At 38.0% G+C, this 9,220-nt stretch overlaps 1 long non-coding RNA gene across 1 annotated transcript; it reads left to right on the top strand.

Annotated features, from left to right (window-relative positions):
* Positions 1-2,091: 2,091 nt before the first annotated feature.
* LOC110013470 lies at positions 2,092-5,142 on the top strand. Its single transcript, XR_002872895.1, has 2 exons — positions 2,092-2,268; positions 4,823-5,142. It is a non-coding gene; the product is annotated as an uncharacterized LOC110013470 (long non-coding RNA).
* Positions 5,143-9,220: the final 4,078 nt, after the last annotated feature.

Below are 9,220 nucleotides of genomic sequence, written 5' to 3'. Positions count from 1 at the left end.
CTGTTTTGTCTTTTGTTGGGACCAGCACAGTAATTATCTATTTTCTTTTATTTCACAGGATACTTCTTCCTCATAATAAACTGTTCCTTAACTTATTTGGTCCATTGTCCATATGTTTGGCCCCTTTTTGATTTACCCCTAGACTGGGACAGGTCTGCCTGTCGGGGGCCGTAACAGGGATTTATGACACGTTATTCTTTTTAGCTGTGGGAAAAAAATGTAATGATATTTTGTAATAGTATTATGAGTTGTTGTTGTTTTTGTAATAGAGGTGAAGTTCATTCATCATATGCATGTTATTAGTGCTGGGAAAAGTTATATTTTATATTGGGCTCTGAGAGTTGTCAAATCACTGAGATTTTATAGAAAAGTCTAAAATCTACATATTTTTATTTGACTGACTAAATTAAGATGTTTTTATTTATTTTATTTTTTCCGTCTTAGAGCTTTTAGTTTAAGGGTTGTTAGCCAGGACACACCAAGAATTTATAGAAAATTCTGGAAGTTTGCACAGGGGAATGTTATGACAATAAATATGTCAATGTCTCTTGAACAATTTTGTCTTTGTACATTTCTGCATGTTATTAATTGTTAATTTTTTCTCTCTCTTGTTTTGGTTTTTCAGGTGCAGTTATTGGGCCTTTCCTGAAGGACTATAGTTGGTAAATATGATTACATGTCAGTTTTGCAGTTGAATATGAGCAACATTACAGGGATTTGCATTGTATTGTAATGTTCACAGAAATGAACCTAATAGTGTTTTTTTTTAAGTGCCATGGCCCAAACTGCAAGCAAACATTTACTACTTTTGCTGCTTTTAGGGCCCATTTTTATCAGGTTTACAGTTTTTCCACACTAAAACTAATGCTTCTTGTGTTGGCATAGATTTAAAATGTGTTTTTGACCTGTGTGTCAATTTAAAAGCTTGTAATTTTAAAGACCTGGTAAGGGAGGGTTGCTTTGTATCATGTCCAGTGAGTGGTTTTAAAAACACATTTAATGTGATGTATTTACTACTTATATGTCCAAGAAAAATAGAATATTCACATAGGAAAATATATATGTAGTTTTCAATAAAACAGTCACTAAGCCTTCTGATGTCACCTATGCAGTGATCTGCTGCTGCCCGACTTGGATGAAAAGGAAGATGCAATGTTTTGCGATGTGGATGACGTGTGCCTTCCAGAAGAAGTAAATACAGAGGACGTGAATTTGACTCTTAGTTGTTTTAGTACGCAGTAAGTAATCCATTTTATTTTTTTATACTGGCAGGTGCAAATAATTGATGATGGTAAAACAGATCTATGACTCATGAAACTGTTTGCACGAAATTTAGCCTTTCACTAATTTCTCCTCAACCCTTTGTCTAAACTATAAGCCAAAACTAACATTAGTTTAGCAAAAACTGGTGAACAACATTGGAGCAATGCAGCCGTACAGTTTTGATCCAAATGACAGCTGAGAGGAGAAAAATGAAGACCAACATGGATCTTTTTTGTCTGCAAGTGGAGAATTCAGAATTTGAATGGAAGACTTTCACCCACTCATCGCTTTTTCAAAAACTGGGTTTTCATCTGCTCCTCATCCAAAACCATGTGAATAAATAAATACTCAGACGCCCAATTTTAATCTTAAACTATTTAATATATATTCTTCATCATGAGAAAAAGGCTACAAGAACCTGTTAAAAACACCCAAAAAAGGGGGGTCTTGGAAGAGCCTCTCCATTGGAAAATCATGTTCTTGCTGCTTTGTGGTGCAGTTTAAAAAAGTTTGTGTTTGTGACACAGCAACTGCGATGGGCGTGCTGAAGTCTCCCTGCTCTGATAAAATTGCATCTGGCTCAAAACTGTACAAATGGATTGCTCCAATATTGTTTCCACTTTTTTTTTGTTTGCTATGCTAATGTTAGCTTGGGGTTTTGAGGAGCTGTAAGCTAGCGAGAGAGAGTCTAAACAAGAGTATTTGCTAACCCACCCAGAATCCAGAATCAGGTGTCCGATTACTTGGTCTGGCCACAGGTGCATTAAATCAAGCCTTGGGTTTTTAAAATTACATAAACCTAACCTGTTTTTCTACTGTTCCTCATTTTTAGGGCATTCATGCCTTTCTACAAGAAAGTTCATGCTAAGTCTGGATCGAAACCTTGTGCAGGCCAACAATGCTTCCCACATTTCTCTGCTATGCGTGATCTTCACAAACTACTAGAGCTTCAACATCCACTATCCATCCACCGGAGCTGGCATCAACTTTGGAGTTTCTACAGAGGTTTGTCTTTTTAACTTCAAGTTATAATCTTACAGATTTTGATCGCTCTAGAACAGGGGTGTTCACAATTTGTCAGCATGCGAGCTACATTTGACACTACAAGCTCCAAAAGATCTATATATATAATTTGAAATGATCATTTCTGTGCTTAAAGACACATACTAATTGTGAAAATCAGATTTACAATTCAATGGATACATTTAGATTAACATGCAGTGATGAAAGTCTTCCGGGAATTCCCGGAAATCCGGGTTTTTGAGCAAACCGAACGTACTTTCCGGGAAATAAAGACCTGATCTCTACGGACAAATCGCTTTCCGGATTAAGAAATGGTCTGAAATCAGCTAATTTTAGCTTTATTTTCTATATTTCTCCGCAGATCGCTTCCTCTATGGTCGTGGCCATCTCTCGCCTTCCCGGCCTAATTGACCAATGACGGGACGTTTTAGTTGCTTTCGGATGCGTCGACGGGTCTGATTGGCTCTGTCTGCACCACGTGGTCGGCGTGACTCGCTTCCCTAGAGACCAAAACTGGCGGACCCACGCTAAACTTTCACAAACACATCTGAAGAGTTTGCGATCAAATTTGTGTTAAAATAATGGCAGGCATCGTCATTATTGAGCGTGGTCACGACCTCAGTTGTGAGAAGACGATAAAAAACAAATTGAAGTGGTCTTGGCTGGAAAAAAAAGATTAAGGTAGTGTAGGTCAAATACTTTTTTGTGTAAAATAATCTCAAAACCACATTTTGAAATAATATCAATTTTAGTTTTGAGTTTCAGTTTTTATTTTGAATACATTTCTTTATCTAATTTATTTGTATTTCCTAATTACCATGATTTAGTTCAGTATAGTTAACATTAATTATAAGTATTTGATGGTTTGGACCCGCACTCCCTTAAAAAATAATGTTTACAATGTTTAGTTTAGTTTGTATGTTTGTTTTGATATTTCCCAGATTACTTAGTATTGGTGTTAAAGAATTGATGTATTATGTTATAGAATTATAGTTTAAAGCAGATCCCATATTTTGATGTAATTATAGTTTGAGAAAACAGTGCAAGTGGATGTTGTACATCAGTCATTTCTAAAGCAGAAATAATGTATAAATAACTGAGGTATTTTCATAGAATATCATAGTTACTGGTGTTCTTTTTGCCATTTGGGGCTTTGATGTTACTATATTTTAGCAATTGTATGTTTTGCAGCTTTAAGGAAAAGCATAGATTGTAGGATTGTGTTACTTTGAGCAATTTTCCAAATTCTTTTTTGGGACCAGCAAATCCTTAATGGAGAGTCAAACTAGGGGTTTGAATGACAAATCATGATGCTCCAATTAGTCTTAGTTTCTTGATAAAGAAGTGAATAACTAGCTGCCAGAATGCACCAGAATGCATCTAAGACCACGTATTTTTTCCAAAATTTCGCTCTGTGCCCGCCATATCGCTCAAAGAAAAGTTCAGGGATTTTTTCCTTACCTGACTTTCATCACTGAACATGTAAGATAACAACATGATAAAAAGTTTCCAGCATTTTCCCTTCAACAACTTGTTGATTCGTATCATGTCAGCGGCTCCGCTCGGCTTCTGTGTGCGTTCTGTTCTAGTTTTTTCTTTCTTTCCTTTTTTGTGACTGACCTCAGGCCTGTCGAGACGAAATAACAGCTACATCTACGGTTAGGAGTCTGACACTGAACCTTCACACCTTTCTGAAGACGAGGAAGAAAAACTCCACATCAGGCGCTCATTTTTTACTTTTAAACTTTGAGACAAGCATATGCTATTGGTAGGATCAACCAGGCGTCCCCCAGGAGCTAGCCCGTATGGGAAGGCAGTGGGGGGGTCACTGTCACTCACTCAGGGTCTATAATGGATGGCGGGGCTGGTGGTGAGAATTGGTGGCGACAGAGTGCTTGCCATGCAGCCCAGCCAGGGCCCCGGTCCTTGGGTAGGGCTTGAGAAGCACATGCTTCTGGACGACGCTGCTGCCTAAGCGGCCTCGGATCCCTTGGGCGGGAACTGCGGACTTCCCAGCAGTCGCCATGACAGGACGGCTTGATCAAACGGGGCGTCTCTGTCTCGCTTCTAATTAAGGATAAATAAACACTCCTGCGGGTCATACTGAGCGTCTTCTGGGACCTGTCACACTGCTGGGCCAATAGAGACTCTCTCCCATGTCAGCCACAATTTGCCAGTCAATCACACATCTGGCACTCAGTGTAGTTGAACACGCTTGTGCAGTGACATGTATCAGAGGATGTTTGACTGGCCATTGTTCATGTCAATCAAGTGACATCATGGTGAGGAGGATTATTCCCTAACGGCAATGTTTTAAAATGTAATATTTGTATTTTTTTGAGTATTTAGTTTTGATGTCACACTGTTTATTGGGTAACACGATTGACGTAATGAGCACCCCTCCTCTAGAATACTGGAACTGTTCACCCGCAAACTTAATATTTATTTAAAGTGAGCCCTTTCATCGAGTGTGTATTAGTAATGACTTGCACATTACTTTCTAACTTTGACCCTTTTTTTTTCTCTCTTTCTGAAGATGCTTTTTCTCCATCAACCCAGAGAGAGACAGACCAGAGTGGACAAGAAGGGCAAATCTCGTCTCATCTTGAACCCAAGAGTCCTAACCTTGATTCAGGAACGGTCAGATTTTGAGTGGAGAGGCGTGTAAACACTGTAAGCAACATTGCAAGCATAGTTTTAAGGTTTTTTGTTCTTTGTTAATCTCTTGCAAAAAAAAAGTGATTACATAGTTTTCTGTTTTAGGTGCAATGTTTTTTAATAATGTTTTATTATCTACAAATGATAAACATTTGCTGTGTTTAGAGGCGAAAGGTTGAGTAAAATAAATGAATGTAAAGACGTCTTTGTATTGAAGTGATTCTTCGGTTTGAATTTTGCTACACAGTTAGCAGATATTTTGATACTGGGTTACATTTTCAGTACATTTTGTTTCTTTTTAGGTCTTAGCAAAGCTAATGGGCAAATGTGATAGACCTCAAGAAAAAAGTAGGCAATCAGGATTGTTGAGCAATGCTTTAAATTCATCAGTAAGATTAGGAAACACCTAAGTTCAAATTTCTAAATTGCATTTTATATTCTCTATTTGTAAAAAGTATCTTGGTTTCAAAAAAGTAATTAAACACAAAAGTATGTTACTGTGATTGCATTTTTAAGAACAACATGAAAAAAAAGAAAAATGTTGTTATTTTTACGAAAATAAATTGGCAGCAGTGGTTGCCAGAATAAAAATGTAGAAAATACGGTAAAAATGTAAACAACTTTACGGAACATTGTATAAATTTAACGTCATAATCTTGTAAATACAACAACATATCCTAGACTGTGAAACATCAGGTTGCTGTAGATAAGACATCATTTTATGTGAAATAAATGTTTATTGCTGTTATTTTTACCCATAATATTGGTCAAATTAACCTTAAAATTCAGTATTTTCTATAAAATATGACTTAGAATTACAGTATGGCCCAGTAAATTCACAACATTTATCTGTAGGTTTTATCAGAAAATAATTTTAAATGACAGCTTATTTACTTAAATTAAAACAATAAATTATGTAATATTAACAGTGTGCCTGTAAAGTTTTTTACATAGTTGATGTATTTTTTACAGGTTTATTCTGGCAACCACAGCTGCCAGTTTTTTTCCGTAAAAACTACGGAATTTTTTTTACAGTGTGTATCAAGCAAACCTGATTCCTCTCCTCCACCATCCTCCCTCCACTCTTGTCTATCTGAAATCAAAAACATGGTTCACCTTAAACCTTCTCAAAGTCAATAGTGATAAAAACCAAGCTACTTCTCGTCAGTTCTAAATCCACCCTCTCCAAAGCTTCAAGTCGTATTCTTTCCATTGATTCATCTTCTGTCTCCCCCTCCCCTCAGGTAAAGAGTCTGGGTGTCCTAGATAGCTCACTATCTTTTCAGTCCCACATCAATAACATTACTCGGTCAGCCCATTTCCATTTACGTAACATTAATCATTTACGCCCCTCCCTCACCGTCCCCTCTGCTTCTATTCTGGTCTACAGCCTGGTCACTTCTTATCAAGATTATTGTAATTCCCTCCTCTTTGGTCTCCCCCAACATAGCTCCAAAGGGTCCAGAACTGAGCTGCCCGCATCATCTCCAGTACCCCCTCCTTCAGTCATATCACCCTGGTTCTCCACCAGCTGCACTGGCCTACCATGACCTCCAAAATCCAATTCAAACTCCTCCTGTTCACCTTTAAGGGCCCTCCATAACCTGGCCCCTCCTCCACATCAAAACCCCCTCTCATTTTCTTCGGTCCTCCTCCTCTGTTCAGCTCTTTGTTCCTCCGGCCCAACTCGTCACCATGGGAAGCCAAGCCTTCAGCTGCTCGGCTCCCAAACTCTGGAATTCCCTCCCTCCTGATCTCCGTAACATAGACTCTCTTCCAACTTTCAGATCTAAACTCAAAACTCATCTGTTTATTTCTGCCTTCCCATCCTGATTCATGTTTTATTCTTGCCTTTTATATTTATATTTCTTGTGCTTTTAATGTCTATTTTTAACCTTTGTTTTGTAAAGTGTCCTTGGGTTTCTTGAAAGGCGCTTTAAATAAAATGGATTATTATTAAATAAAGAAAATTTGGTGACATGCAGTTCCCTGGTCAATGCGGTCGCAGTATCCTGTTGGGCAGAAAAGGGGAAACCTGTCACATGTGCCTCCTAAAAACTTCTAATTTCTGCAAAGTTTGCAGTTTACTTAACCCTCCTGTAGTGTTGCAGGTCAAATTGACCCATTTTAAAGTTTGAACATCTAGGAAAAATAGTTTAAAGTATTTTTTTGCATTTTCAGCTGCAAACCTCAAAATATATTCAAAATGCAAGCAGAGAACAAAGGCATTACCTTGTCTCAGTTGTCTCAGCACAAACAAGGGAGGGAGGGGATGGTGCACAAACAACTAGAAAAGTCTCTTAAAATGAAAGTACAGGTCTTAGCACTTGTGTTTTAAAAAAAGCACATCCTGATTATGAACAAAATTAACATTTTGTAAAATATATATAAAAATGATTTGGTGAAGTTCAAAACAAATAAGCACACAAATAAAACAATCAGTCTTGTTACACAAGGTTCCTGCATCTTATGGAACATCAAAACCAAGAGAAAAATTTGGCTGAGGAAGGTTTAACTCACTTTTTCCCCTTGAGCCATTTCACTTGTCTCTCCTTTTCCAGCTTCTGGTCTCTGACTGCTTGAGACTGGACTAAAGTTTTCCCCAGTTCTGCCAGCTCTTCCAATCTGTCTGCTGAGCTTGTTGCTGCCATCATGTTTGCCACTTAATACAGATTGAATCCCACTTCTGACAGCACTTGTAACAATGGGGCAGAAAGCAGCTGTGCTACAGTGACAAGTCTTTCTAGAGCTAAAGGGTTTTACGATCACCATGTCAGCATGTTCCCCATATAGTGGCTCAACTCCATTCACATCCACCATCTCCCCACCAAACAAACATCTCTGTTTGTACAGCCTCAATTGCTTCAAACCAACACAAAAGGTGTGTTGTTTTTTTAAACATTAACCAAACAACCAGATATAGAAAAACACCCATGTCAATCAAAATTGATCCATTTGATTATTCAAAATGGCTGCCATGCAGTGACATGCCGTCAGGTGAGGCAAGTGAGGCAGAGCCTCACATGTCATAATCATGATAAAATAGAAAAAGGTAAATTAAGTAGATATTATTTTCCACTGATCTGGGTTAAATATACATTTTCAGTCAAATCAACACATTTTCCACAGTTTCTGAGGTTAAGATCGCCTAATTTGAGTGTTGCGCTATCACAGATGGAGCTAAAACTCCGGGTGAGGCTCTGAAGCGCTGTGCATCATGTCTGACGGCAGGGCTCAATGTTAACAGCGACATGCGCTGAAAATGCTGCTGTAGGCCCGTAGAAAAGGCTTTAGGTGAAGTAAGCCTCACCATCAGGGGGCAGACATAATCTGACAGCTGCCTTGTAGCTACACTGGTGCCGTAGAAACAGACAAAGGACGTCTTTCTTCATTGAGAGGGAGAAACTTATATAAAATAAAGGAAAATAAGGAAGACTTTACAAAAGATCTTAGAGATTTTAGTGGAGAAGGTTTGACACATGAACTCATAAAGTAAGGCCAAACATGTTTTTCAATGTATTCTTTTTTTTTAAATATGGGAGTAATTATAAAAAAATATTTTTATTTTTATGATCATTTTCACAGACAACATTTGATAACACTGATTCAAGCTTCAGAATTTGAAGTTGGCAAAATACGAGAAATAATTTCTGAGGGTCAAATGTGTGCTGAACACATCTGTATATTTTCATTTGTTTACAGTATATATGAATAATTTATACACAAGAAGAGTGTTCTATCCATGTCTATAAATCAAATGTTCTCTTTAGGACAAATATGTGCTTGTATGTATTTTATAAGCTGTTAGCTGCTGTTGGATAAATGCTGAAATATTTAGTTCTTTCCTTGTAAATATGACTCCAGAGGAGTCAGTGCCTCAGCAGCCATCAACCTCACTGCACATCACTGCTGCCAAGCAGTTTAACAATCATTTGTCCAATCATGGCCTGAGGAGGAAGTAGGTAATTAGAACAGAAGTACATGTACAAGAAACAGGGAAACATAAGTGGACACATGGTGAACACAAAGGTAACAAATGCCACTTTCTTACAAGCACACATGCAACCAGGATAACCAAGGAGTAAGAAGGATGTCAGGGGTCTGGAGTGGCCTCCAGTCTCCAGATCTCAACTCAATAGAAAAACTTTGGATGGAGCTCGAACTCCGTGTTTCTCAAAACCAGACAAGAAACCTGATTGACCTAGAAAAGATTTGTGTGAAGAAGTGGGCCAAAGTCCCTCCTGCAGTGAGTGCACACATGGTGAAAAACTACAGG

This window comes from Oryzias latipes, chromosome 24 (genome assembly GCF_002234675.1).
Source record: "Oryzias latipes chromosome 24, ASM223467v1".
NCBI classification, from domain to species: Eukaryota; Metazoa; Chordata; class Actinopteri; order Beloniformes; family Adrianichthyidae; genus Oryzias; species Oryzias latipes.
Note: the sequence above shows the minus strand (reverse complement) of the source record. Positions and strands in the feature narration are given on the sequence as shown.